Here is a 22,836-nt window from a genome sequence, read left to right on the forward strand (position 1 = left end):
CCTGGAGGAGTGGAGGAAAAGAGTGTGATAGGGATGGGAGGATGTAAAATGAAGGAAGCTGGAGCTTTCCAGCACATCTCTCGCTCCCTCATTGGTGGGCAGGTAGCTGTTTGCTGCTCCTCCGCGCCAATCCCTGACCCGTGAGCCCATGTGTGTGGCTGGAGTACTTGGCATGCTAATTGGGAGCAGAGAGGAGCGAGCCCAGTGGCAGTGCAATGCCCTGCCATGCTAAACAAGTGCCAGTAATTGCATTCAAGGTACTTTCATTATGTCAGATTTTTCACAGAACCAGAAAAGTGCATTTATCACGAGCAGCATAATTCTTCCTGGGCATTGCTTTGGGGGGTGTGTGTGCTTAATTCCCTGCCCCCTCTGCCTCACAGAAAGATGAAAGTAATTTTTGCCTTTTTTTCATTCTCAGTTGCACACAGATTTTTACAAATAGCTTCTTTGAGCTTCAAACAACAATCTCTTTCTTCCTTGTACTGTTTATTGTGTATGTTTTCACCGCAGGCTCATGCAAACACATGCATGCACTAATGCACACGTGTGCTAATTGTTGTTTTTCCAGGCTGACAGAGGATATGGAGGCTGCAACTGCAGCTGGTAATGTTTCAGGATCCCTTGTAAAGTCCCTGAGAGCCTGGATTCTGGTGATGCTCCTACCAGTAAAATCTGGTTTAAGCTGGTAGTTGTCTTCCCCCCCCGCTTCTTGCAGTGAGTGACGCAGGCTCAACAGCTCCAGATAGTGATGCTCTTTTTTCACCGAGCAGGCATCACACGTCGTGGCAACACCAGCTATGCATGCACACTGTGCTACCAGGGTACCTAGCTGTGACCTGAGGGGACCAGGGAGAGGGAGGCTTCCTGTCTGTGCCCATGTGGTCTGTGTCACCTCTGCAGCATGACAAGAGAACCAATTAGTGTCAGTTGTGGTGGCAGTTCTTACTGATGGGGATGCAGACCTGGCTAAGATGTGAACTGAGACATCATACATCTTCTCACTCTGCCTCCCTGTGGGTATCTGGGGTGGGGAAGTCACACTTGGGAGCAAGGGAGCTCCTGGGAAATGCAGCCAGTGCCTGCAGCCACTCCGGTTTCTGGAGGTGCAAGTGACCTTTGCAGTTGATTGGAGTTACCAATCTGCATGGCAGAATTCTCTGCTAAAACTTACTGTTCTCTTGTCCTTCTCCTCTCACTATTGTGTTTTTGTTCTCTTGCTGTTTTCCTCTTAGATATCTGAGTGCCCTCAATACCAGCACGGCTTCCCGTGTTTGCTTTACCTTGATATCCACAGTCCTTTGTAAAATATGGTGCAAGGCTTAGCTTTTGCTTTCACACATGCCACCAGAGCTTAGACACCTTTGGTGTGGAATTTGTCAGCTTCTTGAAATTGCTTTTTTACTAGCCTTTGCAACACAATTGTGACTTGTACTTGTAGTCAGTTAGTATTTACTGAGTAAAGTGATGCTCCTTGGTAATAAGTAAAAGTAATGCCATGTTTCTGCTATTGATAGATTATTTTTTAAAAAATATTTTGTTAGGACCAACCTATAGCCATATCCCTAGCTTCGGGTGTTCACAGGCAGAACTGGACAAACAGATAATGGTTCAAATAGAAACGTGGACAAATAGGAGAGCTGAAAGCTGGAGCAGAGGAGCTGCTGTTTACATGAAAGTAGAGCATTCCTGGTGCTAAAAATTGGTATTTCAGGTGAGTCAGCCCCAGACCTTGTCTAAAAGCCAGGAATCCTGCTGCTTCCTAGTACCCTTTTACAGCTCTCGCTGTTCCCAGTTGAGGAGCACGCACTGATGTTTTGCCATACCTTGGAAGGAGAAGAAATAAATGACGATGAGTAGAAGGGTAACTGCACTATGGTGTGTCATAACACACCACCAGCTACGGTGTCGCTAATGATCAAGCTGATGGATGAGTTATTTACTCCATGGTCTGGAGGGAAGAAGCCACCTTTGCTGATGCCACCTCTGAGCAGTGTGAGGGCTCTGCATCAAGAATAGTATGTCATCTGCAGGAGCAAAATCCTGCTTTTCCTTGTGCAGCTGGATGCCCTTTGGAAAGCTCCAGTTCAAGCTTGATCCTCCTTAGCTTGTGGTATGGCCTGAGGTGTTTCAGTCTGTGAGGCAACCTGCTGCTAGCTGAGATGGAGGTCTCTGCTCCTGTGGGACCTCTGTCCTGGTGGAAGAGTGGAGGAGGCACAAGGGGAATGCTGCCTGCTGTGGGGGAAAAGCGCTGCAGTAGATTAAAGCAGCTGCTGAGGGACTCCTCCAGTGAAGCTTGAAATCAGATTGTTTGACAGACATCGTGTTAGAAGCACCTGGCTGGTTCTGTTTGCCCCACAGCTCCCTACCTCAGAGAGAAAACAAGGATTTTCACTGCTCCAGAATTGCTTTACTCTTTCCTCTTCCCTTGCTTTGCTATGCCCCAGAGGGTAGATTGCCTGCCTGCAGTGAGCCACGGGTGTCTGCTGGAGGTGGAGGTTGGTAGAAGGGTGTGGGAACCCCTCACCCCAATGGCATCTCCTTGTCTGAGAGACGGAGAGCTTATGGAGACATGGGTTGGTTTAGTATGATTTTATTTTTTTTCCCAGCTCTGATTTTTGTTCTGCCTCATTTGCATATTGTGTTTTTTTTTCTAAGCCTCTGCATCTCTTTTTTCCTTTTTTTTTTTTTTAAATTATCTTCTCTCTGCTAAAGATTGCTCCCTAACTCTCAAATGTCCCTCCCCCGCCTCACTCCCCCCCCATCCCCCCCTGCATTTTTCTTTCATCCTTTGTTCTTGATTGCTTGTGCCCGGGAGCAAAGAAAGGAAAAGGAAAGGATACCATCTTTCTGTGAAATACAGGAGAGAGAAATAGGCAGGCAAGCAAAGTTGTCAGCCTGACAGAGTGAGATTGAATCCATCTCAGGAACACGTTGCACACCTTGAACACGGGATTGACCTTCTCCATTATGCTTGCCACGCCACGCCATGTGGCTCTGGTCCTGCCAGCCCTGGATGGGACTCCCCTGCAGAAATGCTGCTTTTGGCATCTGCTGCCCCAGAGGGGCAAAAACCCGCCTGCCGTGTCTGTGCCGGTTGCTAACAGGGTCCCGTGCACGGTCTGCCCCTGGTCCTGGTCCTGCTGTGAATCTGCCGTGTCTTTCTCGCACAGGAGTGTAGGGGTAATCATCTGAAATGTGTGTGCACGCTGGCTGATGCATCACATCTTCTCTCTCCTTCCATCTCCTCTCCCCCTGCATCAGCAGCACTGCCATAATCTCTCAAAATCAACAGGCCATTACAGTCTGATGTAACTCAATGAGTACTCTGAGACAGAAATCCTGCAGTGTACTTAAAAACCCTAATGCAGAAACACAGCGCTGTCTTGCATTCTCCTTCCACCTCGTTTCCTGGTTTCTAATGTAAAATGAGCATTGTTTCTATGTCTGCACATAGGGTTTTTTAGCCGAGCTAGGCTTCAACTAGCTTTTTATTCCCTTTCAGCTCCCAGAATCTCAAATATAGAACATGATCTTCCCCCCCTCCAAACTTCTCAATTTTTCATTATAAAAGGTGGAGCAATGACTTCCAGCTTGTGCCTTGGGAGAGTGGAGGTCACAGAGGGCTCACAGAGGCCCTCAGTTTCACCTGTCTTTGCCTGTCTGGCCTGTCCCTCAGCAGTGGAATGTGCACTTTTGTTGATCAGACCCCATGGGTGGGCCATTCAGGTAAAGATGGGCCATGCTGGGTTTTGCACAGCAGAAGTGTCATTCCCTAGAAGAACTTCATGTTAAATGTAGCTTTGTATTTCAATCCTCCTTCTTAGTCCCCTCGCATAAGTTTTTGTTGTAAGCCACATTTCTGTCCCCGAGAACTGTTGATCTTTCATCCTTATTGGGTAGGGGTATCTACTTTCCTGATATATGTAGGTTATTCCTTGTAGGAATTCAAGTTATTCCTGTTTCTTGTAGGACTCGTGCATTTGAGACCTAGGTTGCAGGCTGATGCAGTGGGATAGCACAAACTTCAATGTCAAATACCACAGAACTGGATTTTTCATTATTTTGGTTGCATAAGATAAACACAAATGATGGATGAAAATAAGTGAGATGTTGGCTGGATAGACCATGTCTGCTGTCAGTGGTTTTTCCAAGCCTCTTACCATGGCATCTTGCTGGTTCATCATTGTGTGGCGTGTCATGATTCGTGTGTTGCTGTGTGGTTTGCTTTATGTCCATGGTAAAGTGCCAGAGATGCTGCCCCACTGTGGGACCCACTGACCCATTCAGTCTGATACCCTGTCTTGGGCACCGGAGCTGGCTGTGATGCCAGAGCTGATGCCAGGTGTCCTCAGAAAGTGAGGAACTGCTCCAGAGTGGGTAATTTGGAGCAACAACCCTAAGAGAGAAGCTGCTTCTTCATGTCTCTGTCAGTTGGCTTTCATACACTTCAAAATGTGAGTGTCTGCACTAGTTTGTAACTGATTTTGTGCCTGATACGACTGTGGATATTTTTATTATCTTTTCAAAAGTCTAATTTAATTAAGATACTGGCCAGTCTGTCTTCTGGACTGTCAAAGGAACTCTGATGTGCTTCTGTCTTGTGGCTGCAGAGACTGCAATTTGGCAAGACCTCCTCCTCCTGGATGGTGCCTGCATCTAAGAAATTTCCTTGTCCTCCATGTCCAAGTATCCAGGGAGCCTCCTGCTAAAACTGCAGGCACTGGAGTCAAAAATGCAGGCTCCCTCTGTTCATACTTACCCCATACATCCAGCTAATGTGCTTTACAGCTTATCATCTACTGGTTCCAGTCAAAGCATTACAGCTGCTTGAGCAGCTTGAGCTTCCCTTTTCCTTTACTTTCTCTTCACACTATACCTTGCACTCCTTTGGAGACAGCAGCTTGTTTTCTGGCTTGCTGCAAGATTTCTTCTCTGGTACAAAAAGCTCCTGTACAGCTATGTGATTTTGGAAGGCACTTGCTGACCATTTTGTCATTTCTCTCTCATGTGTCTGATTTAATCTGAAAACACTCCATTTTCCCTCTCTTTGCTCCTCTTAGTGTTTCTCTTCTCCTTGCATTGTACATATGAGCACTTGAGCCAGCTGGGGATATTGATTAAGTGTGGGGTTTTTTTCTCTTTTGGAAAGTGTTAGTTTAAACGCTAGTAAGTGTCTGCCCAAGATGCAGCATTTCATACAAGTTTCACAGGGAAAGGAATGTGGTGTTGTCTGGCTGCCCAGAATATCCCCTAGCCTGCCAGCACAAAGGCTGTCCTCTGAGCCAGAGCAAAGCCTTTGCTCCTGATGGGATAGGGTGGTGGGCAGAGAGGTTTTTTCATGGCTGTCTTTTATGAAACAGATCCTGCTTCCCAGTGACACCCAGAGACAGCAAGTGGGGAAATGGCTTTGGGAAATGGCTTTCTCACCAGCAGCCAGGATCCTGCTGTGAGGATGTCGAGGAGAAGCTTCTCCATAAGACTCCTTCATGCCGTTCTGTGAGGAGTGGGAGGAGAAGCTTGTTTTGGTTTGTGTTTTGTTTCCTTAAAGCTTTGAAAAGGTATGTCACCTGCTGCAGTGTAATTTAAGCATTCTTAAGTCTGTTTGACTTTGAAAGCTGGTTTGTTGTAAGTTGTTCCTGGAAAATGCCTTCAGAAGGTGTTGAAAGGTGAAAGGGTGTCAAGTTATGAACCAGGTACTTGTCGATATGATGCACTAAACAGTTGTTTGTCAAGCTGCAGGTTAGTATTAAGTGGCCCTGGCAGTGCTGTGGCTGCAGTATCATTTAGAACATGTGCAGTTCAGGGAGGGGGGAGAAGATAGGCCATCCCACTGGAGAGAAGGTGCTGGATGAGGACTCGGCTTGCTGGACTTCCAACCCAAGCCTGCATCTGCTGATGACGTTTAGCTTCTCTGCACCTCCAGAAGGGGATGTGATGGAGGGCTTCTCTTTGTAAGCTCTGGCTGTGGGCATCTGATGAGGAAGGCAGGAATTAGGCTTGAACCCCTTCTGAGCTGGGGGAAGGGAAGAAGATGGAAGAACCTGAATGAAAGCAGGCTTGCACTTCCTCGGTGCACTTCACCATTTGGAGTTGAAATCTATGGCCCGGAGATGGAACAATATTGGCATTTGGGTTGCAGGGGTCAGGTTGTTCATAAGGGCATGCCTTTGTGGTGGGCTGATGTAGATAGAGATCAGCACTGTTACCAAATGGAATGGTCCCAGTTGTCTCCCACATTCCTTGTTACTGCTGCAAGTATGCTGTGGTAAAGTAGCCAAGTCAAGATAACGTTTTTCAGCCAGATCTAATCAGGGGAATGTGCTGGGGGAAAAGAGGCAGGAGGGGCTTCTTTGCCCCCTCAGCAGAAGTAAGGACTTGGATTGTCTTGACGTGTTATCTGACAACTTGTTTTCAGCTCATTTAGCTAACTCATCTGCTTCCTGCCGTTGCCCTCTCCTGTTATCCCCATTTAATAGTACTTCCCAGCTTTATGAGGGTGTGATAAGGCTATTGCAGGCTGAGAAGTGATCCGATGAAACGCGTGTATGTGTATGCATGTGCGAGAGGGAGAGAGACCTAAGAATAATTTCTGCTGTCAAAACCTCTGCGGGGCAAGAAATGGCATTGGCAAGGGCTGCTGACAGGTGGGAACGGGATGCCTTGGCACGGTCAGGTCCGTGCAGAGCTGTCCAACCCTGCCGGCCCGTGGTGTTGTGCTGATTGTGCGTGACTCAGCCGAGCGCTGCCTCGGTGGCATTTCGCAGTTTGTCTGTAACACAATAGCGCTGGAGCGCTGCCGCCCATCAATTCTGAAACTAAAGGGGGTGGCAGCAATGGGCAGAAACCTATTGATTGCTCTGTAAATCAGAAGGCTAAAGGAAAAAGCCCGATTCCCGGGAAAATTGAAGGTCTCTCACCTGCTGCAGGCAGAAGAGTCTTTCTGCCGCCTCTTCGGGGCATGTGCAATATTTAGGACTTAACTCTCTTGTGTACAGGGACCATTGGTAGTCTGGAGTCTAAGAACAGTGCTAGTTCTTTCCATGTTGTGCAGGCAAATGATGGGATTTCAGCAGGGCTGGATTAAGTCAGATAATGGTGCTAGAGGGTTCAGCCTTGCTTATAAAGGAATCCCAAAGAGAAACGGGAAAAGTGAACTGCCGTGTGAGCTGGTGTAGGAGAGGCAGAACTTGATGCCTCTGCTTTTTGGATTGATGCCTATTTTTGCAGCAGAAAACAAAGATCTGTGACATGAATTATCCCTCTTCCTTTTGCCAGCAGTGGGTTCTGCCCCAGAGACACCTGGCTTTGGGAATGGTAAACGGGAGAATTTAGCTGGTGTCATGCCTGTGAAAGGAAACGGCTCCAGGAAGAGCAAAGGTGTTGCTCTGAGGTGGGATGTGGCTGGGTTAATGTGGGACAGAGACAAATGTCAATGCCAGGGCTGAAGAATGCATGCAGGGGAATTAGAGATTTGGGGGAGATGATGAATTGCTGGGCAGAAGATGGACAGATGGAAAGAGATTTTGGAAGTGGTCCCAAAATTGCCCCATTTAGTATATTTGGGAGAGTCATCGTTCTGCTCATCAGGCATATGTTTTGGGAATGGGCCAGGGGAGTTTTCAACAGAATCAAAATCACAATCTCAGCTTTCTTTTCTTTAAAAAAACCCAACAAACAAAACACAAAACCAAAGAAATCAACAAAAAAACACCAAAAAACGGGGGGGTGGGGGAAAGAAAAGAAAATAAATAAAAACCTCATCAACCAAAAAAATTCACCAAACCAGACTCATTATTTTGGGGTCATTCATAGAGGAGATTTTAGAAATAAATAAAAATCTGTTTACTATTAATATCTCTTCGTTTCTTACGTGAGTATGAGCAGGACCTTCACATAGATTCAGGACAGATGTAGAGTTAGCTTGGGAAAAGTGGAATGACAGGAAATTATGTTGGTCACAACTGAAATGTTCAGCACAACCAAAGCACTTGAGCTAGTGAACCTTTTATACAGCACATGTTGCCCCTGTGCCACAGACTGTTAATTTTCTCTTACCCAGAACAGATGGAGAAAATCCCTGGGGATGGGATTTTTCTCTTGTGACTGGAGAAAATTCTCTGTGCACTCTGGAGAGAGAAGAGTCACACCTCTTGCTTTCCTGTGTCTGGGTTAGCAGGAAAGCTCCATGAGGATCATGGCTATACTGGATCCATGTTTGCTTAAGGTGCTGAGGGATGCTGAGGTCAGACAAGCTTCCTCTGCTGCAGTGAGGAACTGCTATAATAACTGCTCTTTCTGCTGTTATGGGCCACACAAGGATGAGATATTTATTAGGCTAATGAGCAAATTATAATTCAAAGCTTTAGGATGAACAAAAAAAGAAATGTATGTTAGCTCCCAACTGGTAATGGTTGTAGGATCAGAGTCACAGAATTCTTGAATTTCTAAGTTTTCCCAAGTGACCAGTGCTTGGATGAGATGCAGCTATATATGAGTATGTGGTTATATTCTTAAAGGTAGCAATGTATGCATAATACAGAAAATGAGAAAAAAAGCAACCTTACTTCATTTTCTGCCTTCTAAAATGTCCATTCCCATTCATAAAGCACAGAGAAAGGGATATTTTTGTTTCCTAGGGAGATATTTTTTATCTCTGTACTAAAAAGAAAATGCAGAAATCTTTGGTCATGCATTTAAATGCAGCTGAGTTTGGTTTGTGGTGCAGAGGTCTAAGTGTGCATTAGGACATGACCTGCCTAGTGTACCTGTTTTGTATCACCTCTGTATACAGAGAGGGGGTTTTGTGTAGATTGTATTGACCTGCTATCCAAAGGCAGTTTTGGATTACAGTTTATCTGGGCTGGATTCAAATCCTCAAGGAGAAATACTCTTTAATCATTCAAGCTGGATGCTGCCCGAGTTTTGGAATCTTGCAAATATGTTGGCATTTATGTAATAAACACAAACTTTAAGAGTGTTTCTTTTCCTTGAGGAACTCTTGACTTATGAAGCTTTTATTGTGAGCTGGTTGTTAGGGCTGAGAATTTGCCACTGACTCCCTCTCCCCACCCCAAAACAAACAAATAAATAGAACCATATGTAGTTGACTTCATCCTCCAAACAGGCTCTTTGGCTACTTCCCTATGAAATCAGCAGGGGGTTTTTTCCTTCAAGTTTTGAGACGTGCCAGACCACTGAGGCTATGGGGAGAAGGAAGATGTTAGCCCTAGTGATGACTATTAAGTGAGCTGTCAGCTCAGTCCAAAGTATCAGTCAGTTTCCCATAGCTAAAGTCACTACAACATGTTTTTCTTGCCTTTTTCCCTGTGTGAAATGAGTTACTGTAGCAAAAGAGTTTTAAAGACATTCTTTTTTGTTTGGGTTGAGGGTTTTTTTTTTTTTTTTTTGTGGTTATTGGATGTTTTTTCTTTTTCTTTTTTTTTGTCCAAAATAGAAACATTTAATAATCTTTTTAATCATAGCTTCAATGTACAGCCAAACAACATTTTTTTTTCCAGTGGCTGTTTCTGGTTTAGACCTGACATAAATCTCTTTCAGTTGGTCAATGCTATGATCCATTTCAGACTATGAAGTGGCCCAGGTACAGATCAGCCTGATTCTGTGTTTTATTCCGTATGATACTACTGACTTGCCATATGGCCTTTGCTCAATCACTTGTAAATTTATCTTTTATTGCCATTATTTTTGAAATCAGAGGAGCTCCTGCTTGTTTAATATAGTTGATACTATTAAGAAGAATCTTAATATTAGAGAAAAGGGGACACATCTGGTGACCTAGCAGAATTAGGATGAAGAGCATGAAGGGGCAGAAAGGGACCAATGACAGAAAAAAAGGGAAGTTTAGACTGAGAGGTACTGGCAGGAGGCCGGTGTTGAGCTGCAGGAATGGGAAGAATTATTCAAGAAGTGAGAGGAAAGGAGATGCTGCAGATCAAAGAAGGAAAGGAACTGGAGTGCAAATGAAAGCAGTGGTTTGGAGAAAGGTGGGTTAAGTCAAGGAGTTGGAAGAAAGCAAAGGGATGGAATAAGGAAAAGGGTTTGTTCAGTTCACTTAGCTTTGTAGATTATCTGATTTGTACTTTTCAGACATTACTCTTATGTTTCTAAACTTAGGGCAAAATGAGGCTTCCTTTTTTTTCTTTTTTTTTAAAGCCTCTGAACACTAGATTATCACATTAAATAATTTGGAGTAGGAAGATCTCTAAAGTTCGCTCTTCGAGGTCACAGTGGTGTCTGATAGCACCCTCCTTTCCCTAGAAAATAGTCCCTCAGACTGTTGTGTTAATGGCTTGGCACAGTCCCCTGCCAATTTGTCCTGCTGGCTTTCAAATTGTTATCCTGTGTTGTAGAGGACAACTTCTAACATGTAGAGCATTTAAAACATCAACAAAAAGTAGCTACAGAAAGTTTGTTTTCTGTGGATTTTTTTGTCTTCCTTTATTGTTTAGAGAGCAGTGTGCCTGATTTAAAATTGTGCCCAATAAAGCCTTTAGCTTTGTTTGATTGTTCTCGGTGGTGGTTGTTCCCTTTTCCCTGCAGCCAAGTCTGTGTGTGAGGAAGGACTGGTGAGGAGAAGGGATGCAGCAGGGGTGGTTTGTGATGACTTGTTTTGGGAAATAAGAGTGGGATGGCCCATGCAGGGTTGAAACAGGGAGGGGGCTGGGGAGTGCTGCTGTTCCTATTGTTCTGCCAGACTGCGTGATTCAGCCACAAAGCAGCTGGTTCTCAAAATTAATGTTTAAAACTTCCCATTTTGAAAAATACTGGTTTAAAATATAATGAAGCACAATAAAAAACATTAAGACTGATACTTTGAAACTACCTGAAGGCAGATGGATTGCTTGAAAATTCTCCCGGTAAAAATATTTCTATTTTCTCTCAATGAAACAGTATGTTCAAGTGTAACCTTGGGTCTCCAATAAGCTTCAGCAGTGACTAATTAGGCAGTGGAAAAGCAGAGAAATCACCTCACCTCTGACCGCAGCACTAGTTAAGAAAGTTGTGGAAAATATGGGCAACCACTGCAATCCTGAATTGTAAGAAGAGGTGGAGACGGAGCAGCTGCCTTCCCCAGGGCTCTGGTAGGTGTTGCATTGTCTAGCAGCACCCATAACCACTCCTGCTAAGATTTATAAGGAGGAGAGACTTGCTCCTTACTGCACAATCGTCACTCCTGGGAGCCAGGGGAGACTTGCTGGGTATCCTGGTGCAGCCCATCACCACTGGCACAGAGTGGGGCAGGTGCCCTGCCCTGTCAGTGGCATTGGAGGACACGGGGGAGTGTGGTGTCCTCGGTGGGATGGACAAAGGTGCTGCCAGATGTGGCAGCTCCTGTGTTAAGCTTTTATCTCCTCCTTCGCTGTGGGCTCATCTCCTTCAGATGGTGACAGCACTGTGAAATCTTTCAGGAGTCACAACATTTCCTTGAAAGTTGGCATGGCAGGGGAAGAAGTGGGGAAAAAGGTTCTGTTTTTTTTTTCAAATCTTGTTTAGGCTTTTGTTTGCCTGGGTTTTTTTGCCCTGGAGAGTGCCCAGCTCTCTGTTTCAGGCTGGTTTTCGCCTTTGAGAAATTCCTATGCAACAATCTGATGATTTGAGGGTGTGTGAGATGCTTCTGTATTTTGAGTCCTAATCACTTAGGTGAAAAAGAATAAGTAAATTATATATTGAACTGCTAACTGGTGCTGAGGCCTGGTGGTTTCCATGGCAACAGGGCTGGAAATAGCTGCCTGTGACGTCACCAGCAGGCACAGGTAGATCCGAATCCTGTCGTTGCTGTTTCCTCCTGAAGAAGTGAGTGTGGCAGGCACAAACACCTTGACATTGCAATTAACATATGCAAATATCCCTGCCACCCCGGTGGTACCTGTCCATCACCAGGGTACACCGAGTTCACTGCGGGCACAGCAGAAGTATCTGGGCCCTCCTGCAGGTACTGAGGGGACCAGATCCCCCCACCCCCACCTCTCTGCGTTGGCCACACTGGGGTGCAGAGCCTCAGCGAGAGACTTTTCAGCCCCCCGTCCTGGTTGAGGGGCTCAGGTCTTCTCCTCCGGTGGCTGGTGATGCCCCAGTTACCCAAGCTGCTCCTCTCATTCATCCTACAGCTGCAATATTGCATGTGAGAGGGGAGAGATTTCTAAACAGCTCGGACACCATTTCTTCTTTGTGGAGATGGATAGAAGACCCGGTAGGTTTAGGTTTGGTTTTGGTTTGGTTGTTTTTGTTTGCTTTGGGTTTTTTTGGTAATTTGGTTGATGTAGGTTTTGATTTTGCTGTTTTCTGGAGGATTTGGTTTTATTTTCCCTTTCTCTTTTATCTTTGAGATGCCAGGAGTGTAAACTCTGATCTTTTCTGGCATTGCTGAAGGACAAGTGGGAGGTGTAAATGAATCTATGAATGTGAATGTTTAAAATGTTAATTAAAGGGGTGAATGTGGTGAATCTTTAACAAAGGCCTTTTCTACTTAAAATATTAATTACTTGTTGAAGTAAATACATCTTAAGCAAAACAAACAACCAGTCTGATTCAGCAGGGTTATTTCATTATCCTGGCAGAGTCAAGAATGGAGGTTCTGCCTGAAGCCTCTTTCACTGCACTGTAGGTACAGGAGTGTCACAGTCCTGTGACAGGGATTGACCCACACTGGAGCCTGGTTAGACACAAGCAAGGTGGATGTGAAGAGTAAGTTGCAGTTTAGTTGTGGAATTAAATGTCCTTTAGCCAGCAACAACAACCCCTCTCACTCCACTAATCTGATTACCTGGCTCCACGCATGATCAAAATCCAGTAGATGTGATACTTCCTTCAATGTGTTTTCTGGTGTTTGCGTTCAATTTTGTTTTAGCTGTCCTGAGTGATTGCTTTTACAATGTTTTCCTGAAAAGACAAGACCATATGTCTCCTGTTAAGGTGATCTGTCCTCTTTTCCCCATGCAGCAACAGTCAGGTTGTGTTGAATAGTCAGGTGGCACTGAATGATCCTCTTTTTAGTTTGTGCTTCTCAGAGTTTTGTCAGCAGTTCTGGTCCCATCTCACTGGCCATTGCTTAGTGAGATCTCCTATTTAGCCTTTGTGTTTGTAAATAATTTCTGCTTCTTGATAGTCCACTTGTTGCTCTTCTGCAACCTTCGGTTTTGTCACGAGGTTTCTTTGAGCAGGTTTAGTCCAGAGTTGAATACTAGCTTTCTGGTATGCTTGCAACCAAAATACTTTGAGGATTGGCAGCTCTAGAGACTGCTAATAATACAGTAAGCACATGCAGCAAGAGCAGCTATTTGCTTCCAGCAGTGCCCACCTGTACACAGAAGTAGCTCTGTCACAAGAGTCTTCTCCAGGAGGCTGCATGCTGCATCTCCTGTGCCTGTGTCACTGCAATGGCTCTGAGTACCAAACGCTGATGATTCAGGTGTGATGGCTGGTTCTCTCAGGAAGGGTCTCATATTGTCTCTTCCCCTTGGCAAAAAACTGATACCTTCTGGATGATGGTTTATTACACGTAGATGTAAATGCTTATCTGTCATGCAAGCGTAAAAACATGCAGAGTTTCAAGGAGAAAAATGACACGGGGCAATGCACAGGCAGTTGTACTGGGTGCTGTGGCTTGCAGAGTGTTGCTTGCAGACAGGGCACTGCACTGACTGCCTATTATGCTTCACAGGCCGTCAGTGACCTATGGACCACAGTTTAGGTGATGCTGTTCTAGGGCCTTATCTATACTAGAAAAAGGAAGACAAATGATGCATAGTTTATCGTTTCGTTGTAAAGCTAAATGGCATTGTGAAAGTGTTTGGGGTGTTTTTTAATGTCAGGAGCCGATTCTTGCGTGTGCTGCAGCTGTGTTTCTGCTGCCAGAGGTGAAATAACTGTCCTGATTTCATCAGTGTAGATGCAGATAAATGTAGTTGGAGCTACAGAAGACTCCTACCTTTATAATGTAATTCTTTTTGGAAACATCTCCAAGTATTACTAGCTCCTTTTTTCTTGCTTTAATGGACGTTAAGCCATTCATATTACTATGGCTTCCAAGGGTTTTTTTTCTTCCAGCTTGGTTTGTAGACAGTGCCCCAAGAAATGAATAGATATGACTGTGAAAAATATGAAGCTCTCCAAAACCTTACTGACAGAAGAGAAACTTTACAAGGCATTCCACTGCTGCTGTCTTGGGTTAGCTGTGCTACCACTAGTGATGAGGCAGAGGAGTTTGAGATCACCTGTGGCTTGTTAGAGGCAACATCAGAATTTAGAACTGAACACCTAGTGCTCAAGGCTTTTGAACAGTCATGAGAACCTGGTCTTTGTTTAGACACGTTAGTCTTAGCTGAGCATTTAGAAGATGCTTTTCCTTCTTAGACATGCAGTGGTTATGTATGGTATGCTTGAAGGACTACAACCAGCATTTATGTCTTAAGGTACCTGCTACTATTAACACTTGTAGTGCTCCTCACAGTTTCTAACACCTTCTGTCTTTTGTGCATCTGTCTTTCAGAAAGTGAAACCTTGGGACAAAAATCAGCACAGTTTTGTCATATAGCCATATTGATAGGACAAGAAAGAATGGCACTGCTCAGTGTTCCCATCACAGCAGTTAGCAAATGCATCTGTCAGGAAGGATTTAGTGATGGGTGTTAAGATAATGAGCCACAGGGAGGTAGACTATGACTTTTCACTCTTTGCTGTCTCTACTTTTCTCCCAGTTCACAAGGTCTTCAGAAAAAGGAAAAACTGTTACTATTGCTGATTGCTCAACTCTTCCAGAGTTCTTGATCTCTGCAGATGCTGTGTGTAATACCTGTGGAGTGGTATTGCTTGGGAAGGGTGAAAACCAAGAAGATAGGGGTTTATTGTCTTTAACCCTGAGGCTTGCTCAGGTCTTGGTGGCTGCAGTCTCCAAAATTAGATGGTGTGTGTCTGGATTTAGGATATCCTCAATTGGGCCTACTGGGGAGAAACTGCTGTTTATGCACCCTAAAGTAACCACTTTGTCTTTCCTCTGCCGCCAAGTGGATGGAAGGGGAAACAGGACCTCATGCAGGGCTCAGGAGTGAAGGGTGGGTGGGAGATGATCTTCAGGGAATCAGTCTGGAAGGAGTTGGGCCCCATTTAAAATGGCTGCTGCCGCATTCAAGGGGCCATTTTAAGTGCCTGTTATCCTCCTGTTGCTTAGGGCTGTAATTTGAATGAATGTGAAGCCAACAAAAATGTTAGATTCCAATACAAATCTGTTCTGATTTGGGGATTCATCTGAGTCCCAACAATGTGTAAAGTACTGTGGAATGAGAGGTGATACATTGTGGAAATGTAAGATATGAATTTTATATTTATTACTGACTTGGCAGGGTGCTTTTCACATCACCATTCTGGTACAATTTTGATTAGATTTTTATGCTGAGCATCGGAGAAACACTGCTCGGGTGTACGTAATTCTCTTTCCCTATTGTGCATCCCTTCTCTGATAAGGAGAACTCTGTGCTGATGAGACAGGGTTGACAGTCGTTGCACCGTAGCTGTACAGTTCAGACAGTGCCAGTAAAAACTTCCTCTGCCAGTGTGGAGGATGTGTGTTGACATGGAGCAGGGTGCCACTCGCAGTGGGAGAACAGGTAAGTTTCTGTCTTGCCCAGCTGACCTCTGCAAGAGTTTGTAAGGGTGATGGTAGCTTCTGTCATCTTGCTGTGTATGGTGGAACCTGTTCAGTGGTCCTCAGTGCATGTGTTGATTTCATTTGTCATAAATTGTTGTCTTGTAATGGATTTTGTTTACTCCCAGCGTGTTCTGGCTCTGAACTGGCATTGAAAGCAGGTAAAATTCATCTGCAGATGGAGTGCTGTCTGTTCTCTCACAGGTATTCATTTGCTTTAGATGGGAAAGCATCAGCGTGGGAAATACCCTTCTCTGTAGACTACCTTACAGAGTTGGAGTTCTGGAGCAGAGGTAAATCTGAGGTGTATATTTATATTTAGTTATTTATGCAACCCTTGTCTTTTGTATAGAGCTTTTTGGTGCATGTATTTCACCTTGCTTTGTGTCAAAAGTAGTGTCCCCATTTTATAGCCTAATAAAGAACTGTGTTGTGCAGTTTGAGATGGTGCAGAAAGTCTTCATTAAAACTGGGAACTAAACCCAGACTTCTCAGATTTTTGGTTCGGTGTCCAATACTCAGGAAGAATGAGGAAAAAGGCAGGATGATTTTTGTGCTTATTTAAAGATACATTTACATATTTTTGTGTTGAATTGGCCTGTGGAGATGAACAGCTTCATTTTTCATTAGGATAATTGTCTTGAGAAGGGGTTTAGAAGGATAAAAATGTAGGGGTTTTTTGCATCTTCACTGCAAACTGCATTGCAATTGTACTGCAGGAATGCACTTGGCTCGTGGCATTTGGTGGAATCAAGATTTGATTCTGTGTGATAATGGCAGAGCAAAACATATGAACAGACGATTGCCAGCAAGTTTATTTACCACAATAAGATTATAAATTATCACCTGGGCTATAGTGGTTTGACTCTGTGATCTTTCTTCATTGCAGTAAGTACTAAAACGTTTGCCTAAACTATCAGGAGGTTGCTTGATTCAGTGTTACTGTGACTCAGCTGGCAAATGGTAACTTGTTAATTGTGGTAACTCAGTTGCTTATTTCTGTGTTGGTAGCTCTTGAACTGATCTTGGTAGATAACCACTGTCAATGGAAGGCAAGTGAAAGGAAAAGCCTGGGATTTACCTGGATGTAATCACTGTTCTCTGGATAGTCTGGATAGAAGCAGATTTGCTTGTAGAGCTGATGGCAAAAAGAAATGGGAAAAGTTTTGTCTCTGCCTATGTTACTGACCTACTGAAATACATCTGTCACCTTCATCTGAGCTGTGAATTTTTATATTCAGAGTTTGGCTGCAAATGGACAACACTGAAGGTGGTGTTATATAGGTTAGTATTTTATTCCCTATCCTCCCACAGCTGGAAGACTGACTCTTTGTGGAAAAGGTGACGAACCTTCCCCTTGCTGAGCACCAAGCTGGGGTTTTGGGTAGCCATGCATCAGTCCACAGCTTCACGTTTATCCAACAGTGATGTGTGAAGTCAGGTGGCTCCAGTCTATGCAAAATGAACTTGTGGTCTGTGTCCAGCCCTTGGGCTGCAGATCTTCTGCCCAAGGTCTAAAACCTTAAAATAGCCCACATTCACGGTCTGCCTCTCCAGGAGAAAACCTTGCTTTCAGTGTAAAACCACTGGGCACTTGTGCTTGCTGATGCAAGGAAGTTGGCATGCAGTACGCTGGGGTGTGAGTTTATGGCTCCCCTGCTGTTCTTGACTCTTCTGTGTGGGCATTTTTCATATGCAGTTAAGAGCTGAGCCGCTTCCTCCGGCAGTGTTGAGTTAGAGTGGCTACAGCGTGAGTCGGTGTGCAGTGCCCAGTGTGCCGTCCGCTCAGAGCCCAGCTAATCGCTCCCTTCCCAGGGCAAGCAAGCCCTTGGGAAATGTTTGGATTTTACAGGAGGCCATGCAGGATCAGAGCAGCAGCAAGGTGATGGGGTGGGACTGTGGAGCTGTGAGACCGTCAGGGATGCACGTGTCATACCAGACACAGCTGGGACGTGTCGGGCTTAACGTGTGTGCCCCGGTCGAGGCAGGAACATCGGTGATGCAAGTGGAGAGTGCCTGTGTGTGGATGGGGACATCATTCTGCAGAGCCAGAAGCCAGGGGAGCCTCCGGATCGCGCTGGGGGCAGGTCGTACCGCTGGGACCTTGCCTCTCCCCTGCCTTTGCCCCGCGCTGGCCTTGGCGGAGCCCACGGGGAGGCCGACGGTGCTCGGCGGAGGAAGGAGGGGAGCAAATGCTTCCCGCGGTGGAGCACGAGCTGGCATCTGAGCAGCCTCACCTCTGCCCCACCGGCTCTCACCGGCCCTTCCTGGCTGCCTGCCGTCTCTCTCCAGCTGCCAGCCCCCCGCCCGCTGGCAGGCACCGCATCCCCTGCCGGGGCTGGGAGCAGGGAGGAGAGGGGCGGGCTGCTGAGAGGACCAGCTCCCCCGGGCCCCTGATCCGGCCCAGCAGAGCGGCGGGCTGCTCCCCGGCTCCCCGTGTCAAGCGCGTGTTTGAGCTTGTGCTAGTCTCCTGGACACCTTCCCGGTGAGTTTTCCAGAGAATGACTACAGATGAAATGCAATTAGACACAGATGGAGGGGGGGTGGGGGAGGGGTGGGAGATGAGCCGAGTTTGAAAACGGGGGGAGGGGAACGATTGATTGCGAGGCCGTGAGGCAGGACCGGCATGTGCGGGAGAGATGAGTGCGAGGATCAGAGGTCCCCGCTGGGAAACGCTCGCTGGGCTGGGGCCGGGAACCTGAGGAGGTCTCTGTGCTCTCAGCTGCTGCTGCCGCCGCTGTTGTGGTTGTTGGAGAGCCAGAGGGAAGCAGCAGGCGTGTCTCAGAGATGATTAATCATGTATGGCAGCAGTGAGGAAGGACGACGCGGTGTGCACACGGAGACCAGCACCTCCCCTAGCCCTGCGCGCCTTTGGCTCGCTGACAGCGATCTCTTCTGCTCGGAAAACCAGTCCCAGAGGAGGGCAGCCAGAGGGGGGACCGTGTTCGCCTGAGCCAAGAGACCGCTCCTTACCCACCCCATCCTCCGGGAACTTTAAGACTTGAGAAACTTAAATCTCCTGGGTCTGGAGAAGAATGAAAAATAATGTGAAAGCAGGGAGATGAACTAGTCCAGGTGGGAGGAGAGACAGACCTGACTGAAGGTTTAATTAGTGAGGAGAATGGAAAAAATAAAAGTAGGTTTGGCAACAGCAGGCTGCAAGTGCTTCCCAGTTGGAGAGGTGGGGACAGGGCATAGACCAGTCCAGATTGTTGTTGCAGGTCTCTTTGCCTCAGGACTTGTCAGCCGCCTATCCTTCCGCAGCCTGGCAATACCTGAAGGGGAAAAAAAACCCCAACAAATAAAAACATAATTTGACTTTCTTTTGTGGAAAACGTTTGGTTTTAAATTTCCAGGATCTGACTTCTATTGCTGTAAAGAAAAGCTTAAGAAATAGGAACCTGCCTTTTTTTTCTGTGTGTGTGTATATGGGATTTTTTGGGAGGTCAGAGCCCCACACCAGGTGAGAATATCAGAAACTTCCAGAGAAGGAGACATGGCTAAACCAGGACCACTGGCAGGCCTACAACTTTTTACCAGGCTCCCCAGTCCAATGGCTATTTTGCAGTGGTCTGCACACACATCTTCCCCTTTTAATTTCTCCTGCAAGTAGGCAGAAGTGTCCCCTTTTCTCTACATCCCTCATCAAAGATAAGGCAGTATTCTTCCCTATAATTTACAGTGCCTTTTACCTTAAAGACTCCCCTTTCACAGTCTGTAACACTTCTTTTTGAGAGCTTTGCACTGAAGGGAGGTGTTTGATTATATTATCCTACCCTGATTTCCCTCTGCTCAAGATTTGCTCAGACACCTTTAACTACGGTGCTGTCTTCTGTCACTGAGGTGGGATCGCTGAGCTAATTTTTGTAAGGCTGCTTGGACTCACTACCTTTATATTTGCCCCTGCAAGATTGCTTGAGAGTGCTATTGAATGCTTATAAACAGCTCCACATTTTCCACGTGCCACTTCCTCATGCAATGCAGAGCTGTGGCCAGAATCTGGAACGTACTAATTTCTTTTTTTTCCTCCTTTTTTTTTCCCCTTAATTGTTCTAAATGTAGCTGAGTAGTATTTCAGAAAGCTAAATATCATCACAAAATAAGAGAGGAGTAGGGCATAGATTGTTCAGAGGTGGGACTGAAAATGGGTCTCTCCAGACAGAGTTAAGTTTGTTATGAAATGTGTGCTGCAGAGCTACAGAAAGCTAGGCTACTGTTGGGGAGATTGGAGGTACCTTTGTGTGGTTGTTTTGGGATCCCTGTATTAAAAATAAAAAAGGCAATGTAGTTTTTCAAGCAGAATCAAAACACGTTGGTGGCATCAGAAGCTAACAAACCGAGAGCTGGAATAAATACTTAATGCTCCTCCCTGTGAGACCTCTGCTCACAGCCAGTAGTCATGGAAAACAGGACAAAACAGATGTGGATGCCCGAGCAAGTGAATAGCACTGCTTCCTTCATTGCTGTTTTGAAGTGAGATGTTTTCCTCTCCTCACCAGTTTGCCAAGCTTCTTTTGTGGTTTCAGTGGCCTGGGACAGTGGTAGGAAGAAGGTGCTGGTATATTGCACCTTCTCCAGCCCAGCAGGTCTGATTTTGGGATCTGGGCAGAGTTCCTCTGCTGGGGACGTGTGGAGGGGTGTCTCTGCCTTGGCTGAAGGACCCATCATCTTGTTTTGAACAGATGGATTGAGAACAGGTAGAAGAGCAGGAGGGTGTCCACAGGCTGGTACAACACAGCTCCACGTGGAACTTTTCCTGAAACACTTTCTCCAAGGGTGGGCAGCAAAGGGTGGGGCAGCTGGTGGTCTGTGGCACCTTCTGCGTCCACCAAGGGGCTGGAGGGAGTGGGGGTCATGCTAAGGCTTACCCCACAGTAAATGTAGTTTAGGAGAGAGGAGGAAAACCAGGGATGAAAAGCATGCAAATCAGGGACAGGAGGATGTATTTTGTTCACTCATCTGGTGGATGGGCAGCAAGAGGAATGTGTTGCTAATTAATGTGAGCTTTTGATCGCCTTTGGACAGAGGTGGTGCTGTGGAGGGGAGTAGTGTCCACCTTTGTGCTATTGCACATCCAGGGGTTGTTCGGTCCTTTTCCGGTTTGGAGACCATTTTGGTGGGCCCTCCAGCTTTGTGTTGCCTTCCAGCAGCAGTGCTGGCGGCAGTGGCAAGGTCCTTGGCCCCCTGGGGACTGTAGCCTGCAAGAGGGGGTGGGCAGGTCTCCCCCATCTCAGCTGGCACCTTGGGAGCCACCTGGTCCCCTCCCCTGCCAGGGGGTGCGTTCTGACTGTGTAAGGGGAGCTTTTGGAGGAGCCAGGGGCTGGCTGCCAGGCTTCCTTTAATTCCCCCAGCTGGCAAACAGGAGGCCTGTGTCGGTTGCCGGGGCAATGGCGGGAAGCTGTGTTAGTTTAATGAAGCATTGGGAAGGCTGCTGTTTATTTCAGGGGAGCGGGGGCTCTCTCGTCTGCCAGGATGCTCTGCCGGGATGGAGGAGCAGCTGCCAAAGGACTCCTAGGCCATGACTGCCGTGCTCTTCCCCTCGACTGCTGCCCTCAGGCCTTCCCAGGGTACAGAGGCCAGCGTCAGGGCCATCCCTCAGCGCAGCATGTCTGTCTCCTCCCCTTCCACTCGAGCCCAGCATTTTCAGTGCCATGCTGTCAAACTTGTCCTCTTCCAAAAGCGCCTGCTGTTTCCCAGGGAAGAGAAGACCCCCCGGTCCCACTCGTGTGTTGAGGACTCAGTGCTCGCCTTAGACAGGGTGCCTCCCTCCCTGGATGTCCCTTCCCGTTCATTGCCCGCCAGGGGTACGGTGATTATCTGACTGGGGTGTTGAACTTACTCCTTTATTTAAGCAAATGAAGACTTGAAGCATCAACGTCTTCATAGTAAAGGTGACCTACAAAGGAGGGAGGAGAAGAATGAAGAGGGGGGAAAGTGCCTTGCGTTATGCCCCTTTTCTAGTGTCTCTTTTTGATTTAAAAGGGATCTAATGGGGGGCTTGGGCTTTTTTATCCTTCTTTGCTTCTTTTCTTCCCAGCGTGTTATTTCAAATACAAAAGGATTTCTGGTCTTGTTTAACCTCTAGGGGGGAGGGGGAATTCGATGCACGACTTGAGCACTAATAGGCTTATGACTATTCAGATAAAACTTCATTAACCGAGTGTTTAAAAAAAATAAGCCTTATTCAGACCTGTTAAAAATCAAGAGAGTGTAAATGGGTGTGAATAAACAAATGCTAGGTGGAGAGGTTGTCTGAAAGTTCAGTAAGCCGTGTCCATTTAATAAAAGGCTAAGAAAAAGCCTCAGGCCACAGACCGATGAATTTTCACACAAAAAAAGTGAAATAAGACTATTGTCTTGCAAAGGGAAAAAAAGGCCTTTTCATATGTGAAAAGAGAGATGTATTTGGTGAAGATACACAAACAGAAACGCATCTGATTTTATTTTTTTCTTTTCTCCCCTCCCCCTCTCTTTCTGGTTCCCATTTAAAATACCGTATAAACAAATGCTGTCCTGGATGATGCTTCCTGAGGCGGTGTAGCAGAGCATCCCCTTGTCCTGCAGGGGCAGCTTTCCACACCGGCCCTTGCAGGACCAAGTCCCCCTCTCCCGGGCACAGTGGCACATTACGTGTGCCCGTGCCCAGGGTGGCAGTGTCCCGCGGGGCTTTGCAGGCTGCTGTGCCAGCCGTGCCGTGCGGCTGGAGCGCAGGGAGCCGTGTCTCGGCTGCAGCCCACAGCAGCCCCAACTCTCCGGCGCCCTGTTGCTAGCCCGCCTCTCCGGCCCGTTCCTCCCTGTTTGTGCGACTCTCGTGCCCCGTGGACGGCCGGTAATTAAAAAACCATGGAGGGGGATATTACTGAACAGTAGTTATTTGTGAAGCTGCTGGAGAGGGGGGGAGAGAGATCTATCCCCAGGGAAAGCTGCACTGACGAGGGGTGGGGGGGAGCAGGAGGGAGGAGGAAGTGGGGGCGAGATTGGCAGGTGACTGCCAGCTCCGAGGAGATGACAGCGGCAGCAGCTCCGCCAGTCCCACTTGAGCACTGCACTGCAGGTACTGGGTTAATGGGTGGGAAGTGGTGAAGAAGAATATCAGGGTGGGTGGCTGGAGGGGAGGGCGTTGGCATGGGGGAGTTGATTTCTGTTAAACGCCAAGATAGAGATGACACTCT

General features: G+C 46.6%; 1 protein-coding gene across 3 annotated transcripts in view; it reads left to right on the forward strand.

Moving 5' to 3' along the window:
* Window positions 1-22,836, forward strand: part of TCF20 (transcription factor 20) — a 130,479-nt gene that overhangs the window by 25,810 nt on the left and 81,833 nt on the right. The window contains exon 1 of one of the 3 annotated variants that reach the window (XR_005953525.1): window positions 17,520-18,149. The exons of the other annotated variants lie outside the window; for them this stretch is intronic. The gene's annotated coding sequence lies outside the window, so the exon portion shown is untranslated. Of the gene's footprint in view, window positions 1-17,519; window positions 18,150-22,836 lie in introns of those variants that run through there. 3 annotated transcript variants of the gene reach the window in all.

This window comes from Onychostruthus taczanowskii, unplaced genomic scaffold (genome assembly GCF_017590055.1).
Source record: "Onychostruthus taczanowskii isolate IOZ18803 unplaced genomic scaffold, ASM1759005v1 scaffold53, whole genome shotgun sequence".
In the NCBI taxonomy this organism is placed as follows: Eukaryota; Metazoa; Chordata; class Aves; order Passeriformes; family Passeridae; genus Onychostruthus; species Onychostruthus taczanowskii.